The sequence below is a fragment of the Lactuca serriola genome, chromosome 2 (assembly GCF_051521515.1).
Source record: "Lactuca serriola cultivar US96UC23 chromosome 2, Lser_US96UC23_V15, whole genome shotgun sequence".
Lineage (NCBI taxonomy): Eukaryota > Viridiplantae > Streptophyta > Magnoliopsida > Asterales > Asteraceae > Lactuca > Lactuca serriola.
This window is the reverse complement of record NC_136409.1, coordinates 219,801,453-219,809,282: the sequence shown is the minus strand read 5'-3', so window position 1 is coordinate 219,809,282 and position 7,830 is coordinate 219,801,453. Positions and strand designations below refer to the sequence as shown.

At 34.9% G+C, this 7,830-nt stretch overlaps 1 pseudogene; it reads right to left on the bottom strand.

The window, feature by feature from the left end:
- Positions 1 to 7,156: 7,156 nt before the first annotated feature.
- LOC145090903 (small nucleolar RNA R71) lies at positions 7,157 to 7,257 on the bottom strand (annotated as a pseudogene).
- Between the last annotated feature and the right edge of the window lie 573 nt (positions 7,258 to 7,830).

The following is a 7,830-nucleotide window of genomic DNA, read 5'->3' as shown; positions in this document are numbered from 1 at the left end:
ATTCGACTCATAAGGATATACCAAACAAGATCAAGACATCTCTTAGGATTTTCCATTTTATTATTTGGTATGTAAAATTTGGACTTACCGAGTCAATTTATGGGCTAGAATATGAGTTATGTCATTTAATATACGCTTTCAAGTATGTCTATGTAGAACATTATTTTTACGTATATGGTAAACGATCGAATAAAATATAAATTAAATATCAAGTCAAAGATAATAACAATTTATGCCTTAGGTGACATAGCAAGTAAAAAATGTATGTCATTCGTAGGTGTCTCCACCAACCCTTCGGGGCTAGACCATCAATGAAATATTTTGGATCAAACTTTCTCTATAAGGAAATTAGCTTAATGTGATAATTATACATCACAGACGGTCAATGTAACATCCAGATCCCGAGGTATGAATTTTATTTATATGAAAATTTGGGTTGCCACGACATGGTGATGGCATCACCACGATGTGCAATTTGATTTATGACCGCATGTTTTAACTATGTGCTACGTCTCGACACTAAGTGGCCACGTCGTGGCGACCATTTCGGGAAAAAACCCTATTTTTTGGACATTAAGCCCTATTTAAAGGAAGTTAAGGATAGGGTTTGCTCCACCCTCAACATCCATCACCCTCAAACGAATCCTTTTGAAAACCCTAATCCTTTTGGAAGCTTTTGTGCTCATTTTGCAAGTTCTTGGTGGTTTTGAAGGAAGAAGAAGAGTTAGTGCCTTGATTCAGCAAGCAAACCTCCCCTTCACTTGTGTGCATCTTCTGGACCCTTTGCAAGTCCTCAAGTTTCCACCTTTCATGTCTCTCTTCTTATATCTAGATTATATATCATGTTATGGTCCCTTTGATGTGATTTGTATGGTTGAAGAGATAAAGTTTGCAACTTGATGGTTTCTCTATGTCCTAAGAGCTTTATATGTCATAGATCTAGGTTATTGTGGTGATTTGGCGACCTTTGCTTGAATTCCAAGTTATATTGCATCTTTTTAACCTAAATTGTAAAAGGACATGCATGGGGTATACATGTCTATAAAATTTGCATTTTTAGGAATCATTAGGGTCCTTAAAGTCCTTCTGGAAGTTTTGGGTTGAAGATTTCTTTGGTTAAGTGCTTAATGGTCAAGTCTCATGCATTAAGTTGCCTTTTTGGACTTTAGAATTTAGACCTAGACTTAAAAGGATGTCTTAAGGGATAAAGTTGGATTAAGACATTGGAAAGGACCATATTTGAGCTTTGGAGCTCTTGAAATCAGAAGAAATCGGATTAAGCTCGATTGAGCTGTTCAGACCAGTCCCCACGACGTGGCCTTAGGCTGCTACACGTGGCGAATTGAGAATCATCGACTATTTTGGCGTTTTGTGCCCACGACGTGGTCAAGAAAGGCCACGACATGGATGACAGTTGTTGGAAATTTTGACCTTATCTTTGATAGTTGACTTTGAGGGTTGACTTTTGACTCGATGACTTTTAGTCAAAGTTCTAGTTTAGAAAGATGGCCTAAGAATTTAACTTGTGTGGTGAACTAGGTGGCGTTTAGCATCTATTTCCTGATTGTGCGAGCCATTGATGTTTGACTTCATTAGCGAGGCGAGTCTTCTCACTATACTCGTGGGTCGAAGGCACCAATGTTGGCCCATTGGATTATGCTTGTTGTCTTTGTGACTCTTGCATGTTATGCTAGGCTGGGCCCATTTGTATGTTGGGCTGGGCGTGGGCTTATTTGTATGTTGGTTTGGGCCTATTTGTATTGATATTGTCATATTTATACACATTTTTAGGCAATATTTAAATGCAATTTGATTAATATTTTGGTTATTTGCAAAGATATATGGTACTTATGAGATTAAATTATATTTTGCAGCCAAAATGAGCACTCTTGAAGATAAAGGATCAAAAGCGACAAGAATTGGAACTTTGGAGGTTCGGAACTTAAAAGGAGAAGATTCTAGCTAAAAGTCAACCTTACGACGTGAGGAATCACATCTCACAACGTGAGCCTCGAGCTTCTAGAAGATAGACATTTGGAGGATAGAGTCCGCGTTCGATACATATAACAGCTAAGCTCACGACGTGAGATGCCTTATCTCACAACATGAGCAGAGCTTTTACGAAAATATATAAAGTCCTTGGCACTTATGATTTTAGAGAGTTTTTCTAGAGACTTGGAGGGTTTAGAGAACGATTTCTGGAGGAAGTTTAATCAGAAAAACCAAGTCCAATATTGAAGGATAAAGAATTAATTAAAGGTTTAGAGATTAAGATTATAATCATCACCTTAGTTTGGTACATTTAATCATGTCTTTATTTATTGAATTTGAGTGTGTGATTTCAGCCATGAGTAGCTGAATCTAGCTGATTCTGTTTAGCTAGATGAAGCTTCATCTTTATGGATTAGTTTAATTATTTATGGATTTTTAATGGTTGGTTATGTGCTTGTTTTGATTGTTAATACATAGCATGCTAATAGTAGATACTTTAATTGCTTGAATTCATGTCATGTGTAGCTTAGTCACTATTAAATTACATGAACTTGACACCTAGTGATTTAGTGACCATGTATTGCTAGAGTTAGGATCGACCTAATCTTAGATAAGTACTTAAAGTAATTAAATTTAGTTGTGTCGGGGAACATAATTATGACCATAATTTTGTTTTTTTTAATAAATCTTACATAGCTCCATTCATAATCCATAACTGATTTTGTGTTTGATTATGTGTGATCATACATAGTTTTACATGAATTAGTGAAACATTAGTAAATTTGGACTTAAATTACTAATAATATAAAATTTGGTAACCAACTTTAATAATCAATAATTAGTAGTTACCCATAGAGGAGAAGTGGATTCGAACTAAACATAAGTGTTTTTAGTAATTGATTGAATTTAATAGTTAAATTATTAAGTTTGTTTGAACTTGCAAAATCGAATAAAAACCCAATTAACTTTTGCTTGTTTTAGATTAAATTTTAGTAGTTAAATTAGTTAATTAATTACGTTCTTTGTGTTCGATACCTGAATGTTAGTGCTATATTATTTGCGAAAAGGTACGTTGCCTTGAGTCGTAATAGTAAGTAGATAGTTGGTAAAACTAGAAGGTATAAATTACGCACATCAAATTTTTGGCATCGTTGGCGGGGAACGACTATTTTAGTTTTTAATTTAATTGCTTTAGGTTAATCGATCTTTTTTGTGGGGTTAAACCTACAAAAAGTTAATATTTAGTATTAGTTGGTTTTTCTAAATATCCAAACTCACGACGTGAGCTTTAAGCCTTACGATGTTAGATTAGTAATTTCATATTTTTCTTTCGTTTTTGTTATGACAACAGGAGGTGGTATCCCTTACCACGTCGTGGTGAACTGATATGTGCATATCCATATATATATATATATATATATATATATATATATATATATATATATATATATATATATATATATATATTACATCATATCTCAATACTTTTAGCTATAATTATGCTTATTGGTGGTTGTCGAGGCCAACACAAATGATAACCCTAAATATTACACACTAAAATAGTGTATAGTGGTAAAGGGATCGAATCCACGGAGATTGGTTCAATTTATAACTCTATGAAAAATCTCTTTGTAAAAATACTTGTAAAATGACAATAAAAATAAAATGGGGGGTTTTGGTGTTTTGAAATACTTGAAACAAACTAGAATTAACTATGATTTAAATAGACAAATGCAACAAAAATAAGAGTTTGATGTAAAATCAATAAGGGAGAGATGGTTGACTTAAAGTTTCCTCACTTTGACTTTTGATGAACATATCATTAGAATCCAATGGTGCAATACTTTGATTTAAATCCTTAATTTGGCTATAGTAATCCAAGGAGCTTGAGATTACCTAGACTTTTCTTAATTGTTGAAATGGCTAGAGAAGCTCATAACAATTTCCTTAGTCAAAGTCACTAATTCCAAATAGCATGTAATTAGTGAAAGTCAACTAGCATTAAGAACCAAAAAGTCACCAAATCCAAGAGGGGTCAAATGCTTTCACCACAATGTTGGAGGAAATGTTTTTATGATTGTGTGAAGCAAAAACAACACAAAAATCATTTGTTGCTTGCTAATTTGAGGATCCTTTACTTAATCAAGAAATTAGCCAACTAATCACCACAAACACATTTAAACTCATGAACTAAAACATACAAGTAGTGATAAGATGTTAAAACACAAAACATTCCCATAAAGATTTAAGAACATGTTCATGGATTCTTCAACATTCAACAAAAGTTCAAAGGATTAACCAAAAGTCAACCAAGATTAGTTTAGCCAAGCATGGCTAAACCCAAAGAAACAAAGTTAGAGAAGATTGTACCAAACATTAAGCAAGAATCAAGAGGTAAAAATATGATGTTCTTCAAGTGTTCTTGGCCTTCAAAAGTCTTCAAAACTCCAGAGAGAATCTCCAAAAATCGGATGTCCAAGAGTCTCCAAAAGATGGGCACCAACCTTCCTCAAATAGCTCAAAAGAAGAATTTCCGAAACTGCCCCTACAGGAGGTTGCGCGACCCGCGTGCTTTTGCGCGGGTGGGTTGCGCGGGTGGTCCCTGAATGTAGCATCTTTGAGGTTTTGGGCCTCCATAGCTTAGCCCACTTGGCCCAGTGCGAGCCCAATCAGCTCCTAGCCCATTTTTCTTCAAGTTTTCTTCAATTTAAGCCCAATTTGGCTTCTCCAAATGATTCATAGCTCGTAAACTCGCCCGATTAATAATCTATGCATGCTTGAATACACTCCCGCATCTTGCAAATTTAAATGTTTATTTCTCTCCAAGCCTTCTAATAATCATCAAGCATGCTCCATGCATCATCTCCACAATCACCAAGCCTAACATCCTTTTTGTCTACCAAATCTCATCGCTTCCCATACGTCCCGAACACTCCCGCTCCGCTAGACCCAAAAACCTGCAATTATGCTCACAAGATTCGAAAGTACCCAAAGTAGTCATGAAATAACAAAAGGGAAAATATGCATGGAAATTATCTAAATTAAGAATGAAATATGCTAAAATAAACTATAAAAAGAAGTAAGCAAAACTAACTATCACTTATTATAGAACAAAAGGTACTTATTATGTTTAATATCTGTTATGTAGCATAAAAGACATGCTTGAAAGCAACATGGAAGCTGGAAGCAGGAAAATGCGAGCTTAGGCAAGAAGAAGACACAAGAAAGATGTTGTTTGACAACTTGACCCCTCGTCAGTATTTTGACCATATCTCATGACTCGTAACTCCGATTGACGAGATTCAAAATGATCTGAAAACTAGACACAATTTTGTATGACTTTAATGTGTTGATAAAAGTCTGATTTTCAACCACCACAACGTGGTGAATGAAATCTTCGCGATTCTTGACGCCGACTTGGAGAATACGAGATAAACTTGAGGACCACGACGTGGTGCCTTTACCACATTGTGGTGTCGAGATTTTTGGTAACTATATATATCTCAGACATTAGGTCGATTCCAGAGGAGAGAGGGTTGAAGGCTGCGACTATTAACAAAAAAAATACCCTTCCAAGACCCCTTTGAGGGCAGAATTCAACTAGAGATCAAAGGATAAAGAGATTAGAACAAAGATTCACATCTACACATTCGGTTTGCTTAGTTTAATCATGATTAGTATAGTTTCCCTTATGTTTATGTGTTTTCCAATTGTGATTATGGGATAAAAATCCTTGCTTTCGTTTAGTTAGATGAAACCTAAAACTATGAGTTAGTTTCTTACTTTATGGATTATATGAATTTGGTTTATGCATGTGTCTGATTATTATTTCCTACCATGTTAAAGTTTGTAACTTTGTTGCTTAATTTCAAGTGCAGTGTAGCTTAGTGACCTTTAAATTACATGAACTTGATTACCTAGTAATTTAGTAACCATTAAATTGCTAGAGCTAGGATCGACCAAATCTTAGATAAGTAATGAAAGTAACAAATTTAGATGTGCTGGAGAACATAATTGTGAGCATAATGGTGTTTGCTTAGATAAATCTTACATAGCCTATGTATAATGAATAACTAATTTTGTGTTTTGCCTGTGTATGACCATACAAGGTAGCTCATGAATTGGTGAAAATATTAGTAAATTTGGACTTAAATTGCTAATTACAATAACTTGTGAACCAACTTCATTAATCCATAAATAAGAACTAACCATAGGAAAAAGGTGGATTCGAAACAAAACGAAAGTGTTTTAGTATATTGATTATAATCGTTTCTAGTTGAGTGCTTAAGTTTTTCTGAACTTGTAAAATCAGATAAAACCCCCACTTTTAGTTATTTTTCTTAGTTTAGCTTTTAGTAATTATTTTATTAATTAAATACCGTTCCCTATGATCGACACCCGACTTACCCAAGCTATACTATAATCTGAGTAGGTACACTACCTATAGGTGCATAGTTAGTATAAGTTTGTTAGATTATAAATTTAAAACTAGATAGGTAAAATCTGTGCACATCAAGTTTTTAGCGCCGTCGTCGGGGAACGACTTATTTGATTATTATTTTTATTGCTTTTAGTTATTCGATCCTTTTTATGGGGTAAAAACCACAAAAAGTTACTTTTGTTTCATTTTTTTATTTTAGTTTTATTTTTTCTCTCTGTGACGCAACCACGTCGTGGTAAACTTCACCATGTCTTGGTCTCGCTTAAGTTAGTTTTTCGTTTATTTGTTTTTTGTTCCTTTTACGCGTGTTTTTCTAGTTTTATCTTAGCATGAAGAAAATAGGGGACATCACAACCATGTCAATGGAAGAGTACAAGCGACATATAAGGAACGACAACAAATGGGGTCTTAATCCATCAAAAAATCCCAGCCACTACAAAGTTTGAACTACCGGGACATATTCTTGGCATGCTAAAAGATCTACCTTTTTATGGGAAGGAGCACGAGGATGCTTATGAGAATATAGAAGAGGTGGTGGAGATTTCACATTATTTTAATGCACCAAATGTGAATAAAGATGCAGTGATGCTTCGAATTTTTACAGTCACATTGAAGGGAGAAACTAAGGAATGGTTAAAATCACTTCCCTTTGGAGCAATCACGACATGGGCTGAATTTAAGACTGAGTTCATCAACCAGTTTACTCCTCCTTCAAAAGTAGCAAAGCTTAAAAGACACATCCAGAATTTTCAACAATTAGAGGGGGAATCATTATACGAAGCTTAGGAACGTTACAAGAGATTACATTGCCCTCAACATGACTTCAATGTGCAACAAGAAATCTCGATATTTTATGATGGAGTCAATGTGTGCACTCGCCAACTTCTAGACTTGCAAGGGACCGTGACAAAGAAGAATCCAACAACAAATAAAGCTTTGATTGAAGAATTCGCTAAGCATTCAAGAGAGTATCATAACTCAAAGGAGGATTTCACTAGAGGAAAGTCAAGTAAAGATGGAGGTAAAGATACCATTAGTGCAATAATTGCAAAGCTCGACGCAATGGAAGAAAAGATCACAAAAATGGGTGGATCAATTCATGAAAGATGTGGAGCTTGTGGAGGACCTCAGTTAACAAGGGATTGTGAGGTGGAGTACAAGAGAGAATGAGATGTGAAAGAAATTCAAGAACTTAAGTATGATCTCTACCAAATTGAGCAAGTCCAATCAGAGAAAATATCTGCTCTCGAGTCAATGATATTCAGATTAATGGAAGCTAGCGAAAAACGACATGATGCTACAAACGCAATACTTAGAGAACAAAAAGAATATATGTTAAGTATCTGTACGCAAGTGGTGCAATTAACCAGGCTTGTACAAGAAAAGCTACCAAATTC